The 19,066-nt window shown below is 38.1% G+C and overlaps 1 pseudogene; it reads left to right on the forward strand.

The window, feature by feature from the left end:
- The first annotated feature begins 263 nt into the window (after positions 1–263).
- LOC142109482 (protein FAM47E-like) overlaps positions 264–19,066 on the forward strand; it is a 41,159-nt pseudogene continuing 22,356 nt past the window's right edge.

Raw genomic sequence — 19,066 nt, forward strand, 5'->3', positions numbered from 1 at the left:
AGCCCTGAGGACTGGGTTTGGGAAACACTGATCTACTGTATAAATAGACATCAGGTCTGTTGATATACCATTCTGCAGTGGTTGATCTTCCATAGAAGATCATAGTACAGTCGTTTTTAATGTTTTTTATGTTGCCATGTCAGATCCTTTGACTATTGTGGGGTCTTTTAGACTGAACAAAATAAGTTTATTTTCAAGAACATTTGGAATATTTTTGGGGGGTTTATTTTTTTTGTTAACTACTCCAGGACCTGTGGAATATTATGGGGAGTTTTACGGTTGGTTTCAAGCCTAATGGAGCTTACAAGATTGGATCGTTTGCAGATGATGACATTAGATGGTAAGTATATAAGGATTTATTATTTTTAATAAATATATGTGGTTTGAAAGAGGTGTGTGGTTTAGTTTAAGGGTTTTATTATTTTTATTAAAGCAATATGGTTGTAACGAGGGTTGTGTGTTTTATTTAAATTTTACATTGTGGGACTACCATCCCATCTTTCTCCACAGACCTGAAAGATTAGGCCTGATTTCTAGGCAGTAGCTCTCTGAACAGCAGTGTCCAATTTTTCAAGTCAATGCAGAGTGCTAGATGTTGCAATAGTGGCCACCTTGCAGAAATAATAGGGTGGACAGTGGATTGTGTAGGGTCTTTATGTATCTTGAGGATTGTGCATATAATATGGCATTTCAGATGAAATGGTTAAATGTAACAGATAAAATTCAATTATTGTGAAGGTATTTCTGTATTATTGTGTTAATACTTTGTGATAGCTTGTAACTTAGCATTGGATTATTATCTTGGAATAAGTATTTTAAAAATGTAAGCTACGGATGTGGATTTCTACTCCGGACCCATGAGATGAAAATCAAATTTCAGGTTCTTTCTTAGAACACTGCAAACAAAACTGGCTCAAGGGCAAGGCAACTGAGGCAATTGTCTTGGTTCCTAAAGTCAGTTTAAAGGGCCCCAGGCAGAATTTCACTGTTTTATATACATTATCACACATGGACTATTTGCTGTTCATGAGACAGTGATCTATAATGGAATGTATCCCAATTTGCGTAGCGTATCTTGCATGAAATAGATTTTAATATTTAGAAGAAAAGAATGTTTTGGGTTTTTTATAGTGCACTAACAGTCTCGAAAAGTCAAAAATCTGAATGTGAAAATTATTGAGACTAACTACACTCGGCAAAAAGCACCACCAGCGAAACGCGTGTCAGCGTTCACTAAGTATACTTAGTCTCAATCAGTTTTAATACTCTATTGGTTGCTATAGGCAACATCTCCACTTTTTCAAACCCGCAGTTTAGTAAATATACCCCTATGTCTGTATGTATGAAGTACTTCAGACATAGAGTATATATAACTGGTTTTCTGCAGCAAGGGAAAATGTGGGTAAAGGTGACCAATTAGCATTTTTAGTTCTATAGTGCAACCAATTCAATGCAACCTAGTGCAAGCAATTCAATATCTAATGAACTAGAAGACTCAACTAGCTCAATAGGGATTATTATAATGAGATGAACTATAAATATTGGAGGATACATCTATGGTTATAACTACATTAACCCAAACCCTGACAGTTCTAGTTAGCCCCACAAAACTGTATTTATGTTTATTTGGTACATACCACACAGTGTCAAAGCAGTGAGAAAAATATTATAACACTGAATTTTGGAATTAAGAAGTGACAACATAGAGTTTAAAATATAAAGTGAGACAATAGGCACAAACTAATTTATTGGGAACAATAGTAAAGAGACAGCAAAGTACATTCAGCAGATTTTATTATCACTTTATTCACAATTATCACTTTATTCATTTTTGCTGTTTTAAATCCAATTTTAATACAATTATTAAAATTAGATTTTAATATAATTCTTTGGGTTTACATTTAACACTCAGATTTTTGACATTTTGAAACTGTTAGTGCACCATAAAAAACGATTATTTTATTCTAAATATTATACTCTGTATAATTTGATGGTTAGCACCTCAAAAATGTATAATTAAAAAGTCTATAATAACATTTGTGAGAACAGAAACAAGGAGAAACTAAACACATCATTTGGATATTGAGCGACAGTCTCTTAATATAATACTTGTGCGATAAAAACCTCTACAGCGTGAAATTGCTTTTCTCATGCCCAGGAAGTGAGTACGCGCATATGTTCCTATGCAGACTGGTGTCATTCTGGAGACGTGGGACAGGGTGCGGCTGATGCAGACCTGCAGAAACACGCATATGCACCTGCTATAGGGCAGGTGCAAATACTGATGATGACTTGTCGCTTACCAATAAAACATTGTCCAATGCAACTGTTGTGGTTCCAAAGCATAAAGATGTTTAACTAAAAATGTAACAGGATTTACAGCAAGCCATTATCACGCATTAAAGATGTTACAATAAAGCAGGAAAGTATAAAAACACTGAATACATTACATTTTCCTTATAGTGCTTCACCCAGGCCAGGGGATATAGTCATAGTCACATGTAGTCAGGATCAGAGAGACCGAACAATAGGGGCCAGCATGCTTATATGCAGCTTCAGTATAGAAAAAAAACTGATGATGTCACTATGTATACAGATAACACTTAGTGAGGTCTTCATTGGTCCAGGGTTAATGATATTCCAGTTGCCTGCTGGTCATAGGTCAGTTAATTTTATCCTTTCAAATGGTGTTATGAAACTGTGCAATTGCATCACAACATGTGGCGTATTATTCGCAATGGCACGGTAAAACAATATTTATCAATTTGGTTTACTTCATCCAATTATCTGACTTCGACAACCTAAAGATATTTATTGAGCAATCAAGCTCCACCAGAAGACGACCGTTGGCATAAGTATAGGGTAAATTCAGGCATAACACCCCCCTGTGATTGCACTCATGTAATTTCTACTATAGCTGCGCATTTAGGAAACACTTGGGAATTCTTCTATAGTAAAACCGGATAGTAAAACCATTCGATTCCTAGACCAGGTCATTTCACTCAAAATACTGTATTTTACCATAGATAGAAAAAGAAGAGCAAAGATCTTGTGTATTACCCTTTATTAAATAGTGATAAAAAAAATATTAAAATATACTCACATGGGGTCTGATGATGAGTGAGGAGTAAAGCAAAAACAAGGAGCAAATTTGCTCCTCGACAAACCATGTTACAATGCAAGGGGTACAAACTGATTTCTTTTGTTACACACAAGGAAAATACTGGCTGTTTTTTCATGTAGCACACAAATACTTGATAGTTTTAGTTTTACATTGAAATTAAAGTTGATCTATGACATGCCATATCCCAACTATAAATCTTTCCCTACATTTCAAATGTACCTCCTCCTCTAATGCAACATGGTTTTGCCAAGGTGCAAATTTGTTCTTTTCTTTGCTCCTAACTCAGTATCAGGCCCATAGTGAGCAGCATACACACATAGCATAGTATTATCAGGTGCTGATTTCAGAAAAACCCTGTATGACAGTAGCAGAGAGCTGTACCAGTGGCCTTGAGGTGAGAGGCAGATGTAATGTCCTTTAACTCCTGGGAAAGAGAGGTGCCTTCTCCCTCTCTGACATGATGCTATTAAATCTGGTAAAATGGAATCTGTACCTTCATTTCACTTTCCAGAATGTTTCGGCTTCGTTATTCTATCTTTTTCAAGGCATAGATGGGGATATGTTATTTAATACTTTTAAATATGCATTAACAAACATCCTAGTTACGCTCGACTTCCGTGCTCTCTTTCAAGAGTAAGTTACTCTTGCTGTGCATCCAGCATCAGCCCCAGTATGTTGTGTGTTATTTACAAGTTGTTGCCACGGTGACACCACCATATGAACAAGATGACTGCATGAAAAAAATAAACATTTTTGTCACTTAAGTTCTATGGAGAAAAACTTTTCATATTGATAGTGGATATTTGGACTTTAGTTTTGTTAACATTTTGGAATAAATGCTTTGGAGGGCTGAGGACTAATGCGAGGGGCTCACATGCCCTTTTGCGCAAGAATTCAGATTTTGATGACCCCCCCCCTCATTGCAAGCTGGCAGACCATAGCTGCAACTCATAGGCCAATCATCAAAAAAATTCTCTATTTCTAAAATAAAAATAAAAAACATTTTAGAAAAGAGTCATAAACCATGTTGCTTTGCATTTGTCATTAAAGTGTATAAGCACAATATTTTCATGAATGACAACAGTTCCAACATCTTTTAAATGACATGCTCCTATTTATTAACAATATTTCAAAAATATGTCTGTAGTAGCATCAACATTAGAACAGGGTTTAAGCAGTACAGCTCACAACCCTATATATTCCTCATACCACTGCTATAGTGTTTGCTTGGAGTGTGATAATACGCCACATCTTTACTTACAGGGCTTCAGGATTATTTTTTTTAGTGACGGGTGAACACTGTGGTTCATTTTTACTGATAAATTTGATGATATTTCACAGGGGTGCATCTGACCATTCTGATGAATGAAACTACAACTGAATTGGTGCTCTCATACAAACTACCATAAACAATTTTATCTTGTGTGCGCTTTAAATTTGTCTTGCTGGTATATCTAAAAAATAATATTTGACTTTTAGAGTTTAATTTGGTACCTGCACAAGTTTCCTGTCTCAGACAGCTGCCTTGGGGTTGCCTTTGTCAACCGTCTGACAGCTGGTAAACAGGATTTCCCGCGTGTGTTATCTTACCACAGCTTCCGTTGTAAGTGAATAGTGCAATTGTTTATTTTTGTACGTATTCTGTGTTGGATCTATTGTTACACTGACAAAATTATAAATTTAGTGAAGGGTAGATAATCAAATTTAAACGGCTTGTCCCTTTAATTATTATTAGATGTATCGCATTTAATAAATGTATCCCAAAAACCAGCTGCTAGGCTTAGGGTTATTCGAGAGAATACAATATTATTACGGGACATTCCAAATATTTTGTTACTCCTTTCTCTTTATCTTTAATGTGGCCACTAGATGGAGCTCTTTGCCTACTATGGGATTTTTATTTTTTGGCTACCGCATTCACAGAACTAAGCTGCTTGTTAAGTTTGGCACATTCGCGTCTCTCATTTACAATTATTTGCACTTGCTGAGCTTCAGTCACGAATATCTACGAATACAACACCAGCATTTAAATTATTTCCTCTATTTCAAATGTATAACTACATGGTTGTATGTAGATTCACATTCAATACAGAGAACCATTTTCTAAGAAGATGCTCGGTAACTTTTTGCACGTACCAATCTGTAACACTATACTTCATCTGAAAGGCGGCCCGCGTCGATGACGTCGTCAACAAGCGCCAATGGTTGTCAAGGAAGCTAAAGATTGGCATGGGAACCAACGTGGAAACGAACACAAGAGAAGCTGGTTGGTTGCCGGAGTGTAAACACATTTAGGTATTGCTGAGACATGTATCCGACATATTCATAATATTCTTATATAGTATACACTATTTCTCTTAGAAATATATAATTCTACACTTGCATATTCTCTAACCTATTCCTGTACATAGCATGTTTACGTATGTATTTGTGCAAATAGTTACGGTATTTTATGAATTTAAATAAGAAATATATCATTCGATATTACAAAATATTCCTGTTTCACTAGTGATGTCCGTCTTAGATGGATGGAAAAGTGAAAAGCAAGGTGCAATGATATAATGCAGCCCCAAATAATGCATAGGGCATGAGTGTCTTGTTATGTGAATATGCATAAATCATTTGTCAGCTATACTTAAAAAAAGAAAATGCAAGTATGCAGAGAAGGCATTTTGTCTTCACACAACCAATTTTGGTTAATACAATTAAAACGTATGGTGGACATTTATAAAAAAAAATGAAACACAGCAGGCTAAAGTGTCAGTATATTGGGATAAAACGATTCCACGCTATGTGTGAAACATTTATGATTGAAATTACTTTTTTCCCAATAAGCCTCAAGCTCCATTTTTTGGATTCCTTCTGAATTAGAGAAGAAGGGAAAAACTATAGAGCAATGTGGGACTGATTAAAAAATAAGTCAGCCCGTCCTACCTACATGTGTCTCTTCTTGGCTGTTATGTTATTCCCTGCCACACCAGGGGATCCTGTGAAGAGCCCCATAGTCATATTTATTGAGTGGCAATTAGCTTTTTCCAGACACTTGACACTTTAACAAACCAATGTTAAACTGGTCTGGGGGCCTGTTAATGTTATGGTTGTCTCACAAGTGGGGGGTGTAACTAGCACATCGCTGAGTGCACTGTATAAATATATAGTGCCATGACATGGTTCAGTTTTCTGGCACACTGCAACGGCAGCACTTGTGCCCTCTTTTATTAATAATAATAATAATAATAAATGATTCCTTGTTGTAGTTTAACATTATATAATGGCTTTTGAGAAAATCAGTAGCTGTCAGTATGACTTAAACTGAAATCTATCCCCAAAAAAGGAAAATAAAACTGAAAAGCTATATGTACATTATTTGGAGACTATATACCTTTCAAAGAAGTTGCAGCTGCTATGGAGCCGAAAGTCTTGTGTGTGTGTGTGTATGTATGTGTATATATATATATATATATATATATATATATATATATATATACCGTATATACTCGAGTATAAGCCGAGTTTTCCAGCACATTTTTTGTGCTGAAAAAGCCCCCCCTCGGCTTATACTCGAGTGATAGTTAAAGACTACAATGCACGGCCGTAAGGAGGGTGGTGCCTGCCTCCATAGCTTCAGCCCGCTTAAGGGCTGAAGAGAAAGAGAAGGAAAACATTAACTGAAGAGTTTGGTGGACAAAAAAAATCAACTCACAAGAGTTTGGTGCTTGCCGTTAGTTCCGCAGTGGAACGCATGTGCGTTCTGGCACAGACAGTCTTACAGACATTCAGGGAGAGAGGGGGGCAGCCTGGCTCCAGTCAATACCACGCTTCCTGAAAAATACATCATTGCACACACAGAGGTAATGTTTTATGCTCAGCTACCTCACCATAATATAAATACACATGCAAAGATATATACCCACGGTCCCATTGCCTTATCCCCAGAGATATTAATGTCTATAGCAGTGCAGTCCTAGTCAAAAGTTTATATAAATCACTTATAAGAAGATGAACAGGGAAAGATAAATGTGTATTTCTGTGTCATATAGTCTTTCAAAAGATTTGTTGTATTCTTTTTGGGGGGGGGGGGTATTTTTATAAACTGACAGATATCATCATCATCATCACCATTTACGGTATTTATATAGCGCCATTTCCCACCCTAGGCTTATACTCGAGTCAATAAGTTTTCCCAGTTTTTTGTGGTAAAATTAGGTCCCTCGGCTTATATTCGAGTCGACTTATACTCGAGTATATACGGTGTATATATATATATATATATATATATATATATATATATATATATATATATATATATGTTTTCCACCCATGGGCAGTACACGGGTGCACTTAGAAAATTTTGCTATGAGGCACACAAATCTCTAGTTACTCCCCTGATTGCAGGATCATGTTCCTTTAATATTTGTATTACTGTAGAGCTTTATAGAACCAGGCTGTTACAAGTGTGGTATATATGTGCATTTCTTGTTTTGTTGCAGGTATAAAGAGAGGCTGCATAAAAAATTTCTCAGAGAATCCAACCATAAATTGAATCTATCTGGTGCTCTCAATGACTGCCAGTGGAAATTCCTACCAAGAGTAGTTGATGATTTCTGAGATGGCTATCCCTCTTCTTCTGACACTTCCTACATTGCATCCACTAAAGGACATGTTCCTGTCCTGCAGAATGCAGCTGTTGATGAAGAGTCTGCTCAGAAGCCTAGGAAGAGGTTTACCAAAGAGCAATCCTGAGTCTCAAAACTCCTTCCACTGCAACAGGCACGCAAAGAATACATTGCAGAGATAGAGTATGGCCTTACACAACATCCATTGGCCCTTTACCCTCACCTGGAAGAAGGTCTACCACCTGATGTAAGACACAACTTATAGCATCCTACACAGTAAAACAGTAACAGAAAAAAGGCGTTAAACAAAATCAGTGTATTTATATGCATTATATATGAAATGACTGCATACTGAAAATCTGACTTTGAAAAACTACCATGTTTTATAACCCTTGATATAGACTCAAAAGAGCTGTATGACAACAGAACATCTTAGACATCTATTAACTCTTATCTAGCTTACAGTTAAGGATCAATCTATGTCCTATGCATGGTATACTAATATGTTATCATCTGCTTTACTATGTATTGCGTCTTACTTCAGCTTTATGCTTAATTTGCCATCTAAGAGAAGGAGAATGCAATGGCAGGAGAAATCAGCGATGAGAGGGTTAGGAGGAACATGGGAAAATCAAAACACAAATTATTCTATATAGAATGAAAACTTTATGAATTTCTATAACTGTTAGTTACAAACTATTTTATTGTTTTTCACTGTATGGTTTAGTAGTTATTGAGATGCTGTTTTTTTTAATAGTAATTATTTACTATAGTAGGATCTAACACAGGACTGCTGTACCTTATAGCATTTGTTTTTACTTTGGTGTTTTACCTTTAGCAATTCTGTTTTGTTATATGAAGAAAAGGTTAAGTTTTAGATTGCTATATCACATAATAACTTCACACATATAATAGTTTATTCATGCATGTTCTTTATAGTCGTTTCCTACCTTTACAGGACTTTTGTAGTAGCCAATAAACCAGACATCCTTTAGTTTTTACTAAATACATTGCTTTATTGTGCTGGCTTACTCTTCCACTTTATGTTGTAGTAAAATTTATGTAAAATGATTTATTGTCCTCATCTACAACACAGATCTTCGGTGCTCTCTGCCTTTGAAACAAAGAGCAGCTTTGTTTTGTATGCCGTGGCCACAAAGTAAAACAATGATCATATAAATACATGGCTAAAGAGCACAAAATGAAGCTAGAAAGATAAGCCATTTTGTATTTAGTGAAAGCTGCAGGAGGATATGTGCAACCAATAAAGTTATCCGAGGGTGGAAAACACAATTCATGCTAGATTGAACGAATTGCGCGTTTCACAACTATTTGGAGCATTTATTGATTGCAACTTCTATTAAAAACCCCCAAAACAAAACAGTTCTTCTATTCATGAACATTTTGGACAGTCATATGCTTGCAAGTATATGACATTTAGCACTATTATATAGTCTTATACAAGTCTTTTCATCCAGAATATTGGAAACTTGAGGTGGGATTTTCTGTAATTTGGAGCTCTAAAACTAATACAAAATTACCCCTGTCCATCCTACACAGCCCACCATATAGCAATTATTTACAGTTTTAACCCTCGAGCTCTTAGACTGTTTTCTTCTTTTATTTATATATATATATATATATATATATATATATATATATATATATATATATATATATGTAAATTGAATCTGACTACAGTGTTTCCTGCTTCTTTTTATAATGCCATTGTAATTTCTTTGCATATTACCAACTTTGAAACTCACCTTTGTAGCTTTTTAAAGTACCTTCTAATTGTGTAATTAATTCTTTTGTGAAGATGTTTGAACAAATTGTGGACATTCTTGACCCTGAGATGAGATTAAGAAGCGCCTCAGGATCCTATGAAGCTATCCCTGAAGAGGAAGAGGAAGAGTACAGCACTCCACCAACAGAGCAGCAGGAGGTACAAAGTGGGAGATCACGCCAAGCCAGTACCAGGCAATCAGCAATGTAAGGAATGTTTAGTTCGGTTGTTATCCCATATATAGCCCATTATATCTGGCATACAACCTACAAATAGCGTCTACAGTCTTTAGAAGTGGAAATGGTATCTTTTGGCAGTCTTGTAAAAGCAAAAGTTATTACATTTTATGGCATACTGATCCCCTATTGTGTTATGTGGAGTGTGGCTCTGTTTCAAAAGCTGTTATATTGGAGGCATTCTACATTAAAATTTAATTGTACTTCATGATGACATTTTTTTAAATGTACAGTCAGCACCAATTATCTTTCCTCTCAACTTATACTGCACAGTATGACCTACTTCAATTATGGGAACTCCCAGCAAGATTTTTCATGTTTTTAAATCTGTATAAAATGCCAATTTATCAATTTGACTTGTTTAAATTGGCTCTTAATGTGGAGCTATAAATAAGTGGCTGATTTTCTCTGTAAGTATGTTTGTGTGAGATTTTGGTCATAGAGTTCCTTTTATTGAGGGGCAAAAACAGTTTTTAATATACACCATTTGATGGGTATTTTCATGTATAAGTCTATAAAATTGTATTTATTTAAGTTACTGTGATGAGTTAATTCCTTCAATTGTATGTTCTTGTGAAATCCATACACATGGCTTTCTAAGCAAGGAGAGCCTGTAAAGGATGAGAAAAGGTCCAAGATAACTCGACCTTACACTCCTGCACCAGATGAAAGAGTCAAGCAAGTGAATAAGGAATTCTGTGACTGGGTGACTTTATTGGTAAGTCTGTATAATACAATAAACACCTACAATATGAATTTGGTGCAAAATATTGTGAATGCATATTTTCTCAATAGATGTTTCTGGTACTGTATCCAGCTCTGTATCTCACCCTGCTGCCTCAGATGAGCTGCTATGGACCTACAGTCTGGTCAAGTGTGTTCAGGGTTTCCTCATCTTTAGAAAAGGCTTTGGATTCCTTAGTGTCTAAACCAAATATATACCATAGTTCATGTGAGAATCAGACTTAGAGGAAGCTTCATAACTTGTAGAAGATTTCTCTAAAAGACAAGGGATTGAGATTGTAGTGAGGGCTGTGCGTAGCACACTTAATATTCAGGACAGGACCCTGTGTCTCCTGAAATGTCCTTATTTAAAAGATTAATTTCTGTGAGAATTCTGGATTCGATTTGATAAACGGTTTAAGCTTCATGTAATTTTCTTTTCTTCTATCCCTTTTAAAAGGAGAATAGAGAAAATGGGAATCTCTGCCCAGGGCAGGATTTACCACTATGCAACCTAGGCACCTGCCTAGGACCCAGTGATTCTTAGGGGGCCTGCGGAAAAGCAGATGGGGACAAGGAAAATAAATAAATTGCGGGGCTGGTGTTATAGCTAGGTGTCCGGTCCCCTCCTTCCTCTATGTGTGGCCTGCTCCGTGTCACATGGGACGTGCACCACATGACTGGTGCCGTCCCATGTGTGAAGAGAAAGAAGACTGCACAACTGGAAAAAGGTAAGTTGGAGGGGGGGGGGGGGGGGTAGTGTATTAATACAACATGTGAGTGGCCAGTGTATGTATATTATGTGTTTGTGAGGGGCAGTGTATGTATATTATGTGTGTGAGGGGCCAGTGTATGTATATTATGTGTGTGTGAGGGGCCAGTGTATGTATATTATGTGTGTGTGAGGGGTCAGTATATATATATTATATATGTGTGAGGGGTCAGTGTATGTATATTATGTGTGTGTGAGGGGTCAGTATATATATATTATGTGTGTGTGAGGGGCCAGTGTATGTATATTATGTGTGTGTAAGGGGCCAGTGTGTGTATATTATGTGTGTGTGTGAGGTGCCAGTATATTTATATTATGTGTGTGAGAGGGGCTAGTGTTTGTATATTATGTGTGTGTGAGAGGGGCCAGTGTATGTACATTATGTACATTATGTGTGTGTGAGCGGCTGTTTGTGGGAGGGAAATATTATTTTTTAAATGGTAACACTATTAATTTAATGTTGGAGCTGGTTGGAAGGACATCGTTGCAGCGCTACTGGGTTTTCTGTTAACCAAAAATACAGAGAAAAAGATTTTAAACTGTTATCCTAAAGATAACAATCTATTCCATTCACAAAAAATAATAAAGAATCAGATAAAATACAGAAGACTTGACTGGGCATTTAAGCAACTACTGACTTCAAATGGTAGTCGTATTCTTCACACTCTAAATGAGATTTTTCAAGTTGCAGGCTATAAGAAATGAACTTAGTCAAGTAGTAATTGATTTTCACGTAGCAGTTACTTGTATAAGATGATAGACTGCAGTTTTCTCCAAAGAGTTCAGTGTCAAATGTCCACGATACAGCTGATTCCCGTATTCGGATTAGCGGCAGCTGATGAGGTTTAGACGTCTTTTCAATCTTCACCTCTCCACATAATTATAAATGTAATATAAAGAAAAAAGAAAGACATGCTTGTGTAGTACGTAAAACACAATTTAATAAAACATATTAAAAATCCATTTGACCGGGATTCAACTGCCCGTACCAGAAGGTGAGCGGGTCACAAGCTCAATGAAATCAAGTGTAAGACAAAAGACTTCAGCGGTTGGGATCACGATGTTATAATCACCAAACACATGTAGCAGGCAATCAGAGCTCCCCAATCTGTATTACACCGACGCGTTTCAACTTTAAAAGTCTTTTTCAAGGATGGAACCTCCCTCAGACTCATTCTGGCTTCTGAACAGCTTTTAGGGGGCCTTCACTCCGGTACGTCAAGGTCAGTGTTGATAAAAATGGTTAATCATATCAGTGAAGCCTCGAGTACCTCTGTGATGCAGCTTTGAATGCTGGTCTTATAGCTGCTCATAATTCAGCTTGAGCTATGGGTGCCCATAGAACAGTCTGTCTCGAGGTTTAAGAGGCTGATATAGAATCCAAAGGACATCTGGAGTCCCTTCCGTTTCTAGTGACGCCCTCTTTGGTGCTGAGTTGGATAAAATTATCAACCAGGCTACTGGGGAGAAGGAGTACCATCCTCCCTGTTAATGCTTCTAAACCTAAAGGTCCAAGGTTTCGATCCTTTCAACTTTTTGCAAGAGAAAGGGGTTCTTACTTTAGGGGACAGTTTGCCGCTCTCCGTGGAGGAACACAATGAGTAATACAGGCTTCGTCAGGGAAAAGAACAACCAATAAACCCTCAGAGAAGCAGACAGCATGATGGACCATCCAGGATCTCCTGTGGTGGGAGCCCATCTTCTTCTCTTTAGGGACTAGTGGTTTACTGCCACTTCAAATTCAACTTCCTGGGTGAGGAAAATCATTGATTGGGGCAACATTTTAGATCAATGGAGGCCCCTGCCCAAGTGATATTACACCACAGGTCTTCCCGGAGACATGAAAGAGAAACTGGCCCTGTTTGAGGCAATTAAATTTTTAGTCTCCTCAGGGGTGGTCATCCCTGTTCCAATGCAACAGAAAAGAATGGGGTTCTATTCAATCCAGTTCTTAGTTCAGAAACCAGATGGAACATTCTGTCCCATTCTGAGTTAGAAAGACCTCAACATCCATCTACAAGTCAACAGATTTAAGATGGAGTCTCTGAGATCTGTGATTAATAGCATGGAGAAGGGCGAATATATGGTGTCCTTAGACATCAAGGATGCATACTTACATGTATCATCTATGAGGGTCATCAGTGCCTTCTGAGATTTTCGGTACAGTCACATTATCAATTTTGGGCCCTAGCAACTGCTCCATGGGTCCTTACAAAGGTCATGACAGCAATGGGGACTCTTTTCAGAGCCAGAGGCATGACATTCACTCTTTGTTTGGATTATCTGCTCCTCAAAGCTCTGTGCTCATATGCAGATGACAATCTAGGTTTTAGAGTCTCAAGGATGGCTCATAAATTACCAAAACTCCTCCAGACGAATGATCTTCCTGGGACTTCTCCTCATAATTCAGTATATACTGTAGTTTTTTTTTTTTATTACAAGACAAGGTCTTCTCTCTGCAGAGAAAAATACGTTTTCTACTGGTTGCCAGACAGATCTCAGGTCTCAGGTCTCAGGTCGTCTAGGCATGAGAGTTCTAGGAAAGATGGTGTATACATTTGATGCAAAGTAAATATAAACAATCAGGGGCGCCAAAACATAAATAAAATTAATATATAAAAACATTGCCACTGTGTTTGATAATACTTGGAGGATATTCTATCACTACTATTCTGCTTCATTGTGAGGAAATGACCCTCCAGCAGGATGATTTGTGAATACAAGTTATTCTGGCTGTTTATATTGCCACATGGGGAAAAGGATTCTAAAACATCAACTTGTTCCAGTATTAGGTGATATCTATCTCTACCTGTCAAGGCAACTTCAGGACAAGATTATATTTGTGCAACGTGTCAGTGGTCTTGTCTATGATTATGCTGTTTTACTGATATTTTACTAACAACTATCAACTATTTGTGTTACTACATCTATACACATAAGGCTGGTGTATTGTGGCACTGAACCATTAAGGGAGATATAACAGCTGCTTACGTTTACATCATAATTCACTATAATATTGATTGTTTTAACATGGACTGGGGATTACAGGTGTGCCAGTCACCTGTCTAAAGAAAATTAGTGGATATTTAATGGCAGCAATTAAGCCTTGGAAACTTTGAACATTATTTTATACCATTTATCTGATACATTTGATGCAGTTCACTTTGCTCAATTTAACTCAAGGTACCAGATAAAACTACTAATCAAATCTCCTATCCAGTTAATTCATCAGGTTGTCCTCAACGACGTATCTATCACTCATTTGGTGGTTGACATTCTCACCAAGGGTCATCTGTTCATGATTTGGGACTGAATTGTTGTTACAACAAATGTCAGTCTACAGAGTTGGGAGGCGGTGACGCTTACAGAGGTTATGGTCACGTCGGGAATCAAGATTACCAATAAATGTTCTAGAACTGTGAGCGATCTTAAAGGCTGTTGTCATAGACAAACCTCTTTTAAGTGGAAAACCAATAAAAATTAGTTCAGACAATGAAACAGCAGTGGCGTACATTGATCACCAATGGGGGTCCAAGAGCTCCCTGCCGATGAAGTCGGGGGGATCATGCACTGGGCGATCTCTGCGGTTTTTGTTACAGGGTAGTGATATTTCTCAGCAGGAATGCTCTACATCCCTAAGAAGGTCTTGGTACACAGATATTCTAAAGATGTAAACAGGTTAGTTGTGGTGTCTTCTGCTCAGTCAGAATTTTCTGAGTTAGGGGCTCTCAGCGAGAAGAGTTTCTGACTTAGGGGTTATCAGGGCGGTGTTATGTTCCAAGTCCCCCTTTCTTTTAAAAGTATTATCTAGATTCCACCTTAATCAGGATATAAGGGTAAATGTATCAAGCTGCGAGTTTGCAACTCCAGCGATTTTCTCAGGAGAGTTGAAACTAGCCGATGTATGAAGCTGAGGTTTCATACAAAATCTGCTTCTGTCAAAATCGATACTTGCAAAATCGCCAGAGATCAAACTCACCACTGTTTGCCACTGCAGCTATACAAGTCTACAATGTATGAAGCTGCGAGTTAGCAAACTCAGGAGAGTTTGCTTCTAAACACGCCAGATACAACACGCTGCTTGATAGCAGCGTGTTGTATCAACACATCACTGTTACACTGCCCTGGCCACACTGCCCTGGCCTCAAGTTGTATCAACACATCACTGTTACACTGCGGGGCCTCAAGTTTATTTTTTTTAAGAACTTTAATCAAGCCTAAAGAGTCGGGATGTTACAAATATGTGCCCCTTCTGGGCGAAGAGTTCCTGTTGGAAAAGATTCCCTTATGGAGGTATAAATGGCTGGGACTGGGGCAAGACGGCAAGATGGATTTACAAATACTTAAGGACAGGACCAAGCCATCAAGAAAGAAGACATCATCGGTAAGTATTTGGGTTTTATTATTTTTAATAAATACTTGTGGTTTAAAAGAGGGTGGTTAGTGTCTTTATTGTGGGGTTTATTATTTTTAATAAATATGTGTGGTTTGTATGAGGGTGTTGTGGCTTTGTAAACTTTTTTCTTTGTGGAACTACAGGGCCCAGCAAGCCAGGGATGTCAGGGCATGTTGGCACTTGTGGTTCTCCAAGTGCCAACATGCCCTGGCTGCAGTGGGTATGCTGGTGCTTGTAGTTATACAAGCACCAGCATGGCCACACTGTTTTTGGCAACCTGGCTGGCTGGGACTTGTAGTTCCACAAACAAAATTGGTGTCAGTTTTTTTTTTTTACTACTTTACGCCGTATTACCCTACTACCCACAGCCCAGGGGTAGTAGGAAGAGCCCTAGTGCTATCAGCACTGGGCTGGTTCTTTCTAGGGGGGGGGGCCCGCTCGTTTTTTTCAGCGGACCCCACTCCCTAGGGAATCCAGCCCAGCGCTGAACAGTCTAGGGTTGGTTAGTCATTATGGCAGGGGGACTGCTGCCGCGCGTCCCCCTGCTATAGTGCCGCCAACCCTGGCTGGTTTGCCTAGTGCTGGTAAAGTGAAAATCGGGGGAACCCCACGCAAAATTTTTCCCCGATTTTCACGGGACCAGCACTAGTCAGGCAGCACTAGGGTTAAGCATAAATAGCGGGGGGACCCCACGCTTTTTTTTTAAAAAAAACTTTTATATGTTCTTTAACATTTTAACAGCTGCCGGAGCTCTGGCAGCTGTATGACAGGTCAGTGTAACAGTGATGTGTTTACAACTCACTGTTACAACACAGGAGAGTTTGCCAAACACAGGAGAGTTAGCTAAACTCGGGAGTGTTTACATCGCTCAAAATCGCCAGAGATGACCAGCGATTTTGAACATGAGTGTCAAAATCACAGCTTGATACATTTCCAGTTTTTTTAAAAAAAATTGCCCGCGATTTGCCGCCATTTAAACACGCTGGCACACTCACACTTTGATACATTTACCCCATAGTTATTAACAAGTTTAGACTAGATCGTTCTTCTGAGGTTGACTATTAAACTCTTTCTCTAAAAGTTGTTAGGGGCTTAAAAATGTAACCTGAGTGGATTTCTAATTTCCTGAAGACACATGAGTACCTGGTCCTTTATGATGCTAATAAGAGAAGTTGACAGGGATACTCTGCACTCTCCAAACACATAATTAATGCTATACCAAGTACTGTTCTATATTAAAAACAGGAAATGTTAGTTCCACATATTGCAATATATGTTAAGCTGACCAACTGACGCCAAAGTCTTCACATTCTGGTCAGTCCTAACATGATCAAATGCTATGCTATTTTATCTGGGCTTAAGGCTTACCTGCACACAGCTTTTAAAGGCAAGACTTTCCCAAGCACTAGCAGCCATGGGACACCTGGGACTCACCTGACACAAGTTGGAATTAATAAATGTAAAGAATGTAGAAAATGGGGTGCAAGAGTCATGGGACTTACATTGTATAAACAAAAACAGACATAGATCCTCTGCACTCACCATGTACAAACTGGGGTGCAAGAGGGGGTTGCCCACATTTTATAGACAAGAAAACAGGGATACTCTGCACTCTCCAAACACATAATTAATGCTATACCAAGTACTGTTCTATATTAAAAACAGGTAATGTTAGTTCCACATATTGCAATATATGTTAAGCTGACCAACTGACGCCAAAGTCTTCCCATTCTGGTCAGTCCTAACATGATCAAATGCTATGCTATTTTATCTGTGCTTAAGGCTTACCTGCACAAAGCTGGGAAGACTTTGGCGTCAGTTGGTCAGCTTAACCTATATTGCAATGTGTGGAACTAACATTCCCTGTTTTTAATATAGAACAGTACTTGGTATAGCATTAATTATGTGTTTGGAGAGTGCAGAGTATCCCTGTTTTCTTGTCTATAAAATGTGGGCAACCCCCTCTTTGTTCACCCCAGTTTGTACATGGTGAGTGCAGAGGATCTATGTCTGTTTTTGTTTAATAAGAGAAGTTGGCCTGCATCCAAACAAACTACTGCCAGATGTAATTTGAAAGGCATATATTTTAGCCGCTAAACCGGTCCTGGAAAATGTCAGAGCACACTCTATCAGGTCGCTGAGTGCCTCAGTGGATCAGTTGTACCAGGTGGCTGCCTGGTCTTCTGTTCACACGTTTGCTAAGTTTTACAGATGCAATGTTTTACTCTCAGAAAATTCAGAGTGTTCCCTCACATAGGGGTAGCTTTGGGAAGTCCTCCTGGTTCCAGTGTCCCCCAGTGGATGCTAGAGAAAATGGGATTTTTGTACTTGCGTTAAAACCTTTTGTCGAAGTCCATTGGAGGACATTAGACTCTCTCTCTTCTCTCTCTCCTCTCTCAGCCTCTATCTCTCCTTCTATATATCTTTCTCTCCTGTACTGTGTTAAAAAATAACTGAATAGCTCCAGGCCAGGTGATAGAGAGGGGGATGACCTGAATCTCCAGTTGGAATGTCTTAAACTGCCCAAGCTCCTGCACGGACCTCTATACCCCATGCTACCATTATCCACCAGTGGACCTTGAAAAATTGATTTAACGTAAGTACAAAAATCCCATTTTTTCTTTTACAGTAACTGATCTTGTCATTTAGTAGAATGGATGAAACAAATAATACATATAGATGCAAAGCTTGATAATATAAGCCTGGTTTGGTTTATGTTTCAGGTCCATGAGCCTACTCTCTGTTATGTCTGAAGTCCCCATTGGTTTCACAGAACATTTTAAGTTGAAGGGTCAAGCTCCCTGTTAACCAGCCAATTTCACTTTAAGAGGAAATCATTTATATGCTTATCCCTTCTTGTATTTTCTAATCTGCATTAGATAACCAATAAAGCTATCACTCAACCATCTAATTCCTCATAACTTTTCAGACAAATTGGTCAGATGTTGCAGCATACGTCAGCCAGGTACAATTGGTCTGGCTGATCAAAACTCAATCATATTTCATGTCTTTTTGATTGTCTTGGTAGAAAAATGTAGTTGGTTAATGATTACATCGACTGACCAGAATAACTGACCATCCATTTGTTTGGCCTTATTGGATAATGATCAGCAAATTCTGGCCAGCCGTTTCTGCCAATATCAACCTCTAGTCTGTTTGTTCAGCAATAAGATATAATGAGTAGATTTTTGTATGTGTGACCACTATACATCTACATTTGAATTGATTTTTACTATTTTGCTAATAAATTTAAAATATAGCAATGCTTATGACGATCTCATCCCCCTATAAAACTACTTTGGTGTCTTTAAAACATCAAATAATTGTGTAAAATCAGAAAGGAATTGTTACTTTTTAATATCTAAAATATCTGTAGCCTTGCTTAGATTACATGGTAGATGCAGAAAATTCAC

Source organism: Mixophyes fleayi (genome assembly GCF_038048845.1).
Source record: "Mixophyes fleayi isolate aMixFle1 chromosome 1 unlocalized genomic scaffold, aMixFle1.hap1 SUPER_1_unloc_1, whole genome shotgun sequence".
NCBI lineage: Eukaryota > Metazoa > Chordata > Amphibia > Anura > Limnodynastidae > Mixophyes > Mixophyes fleayi.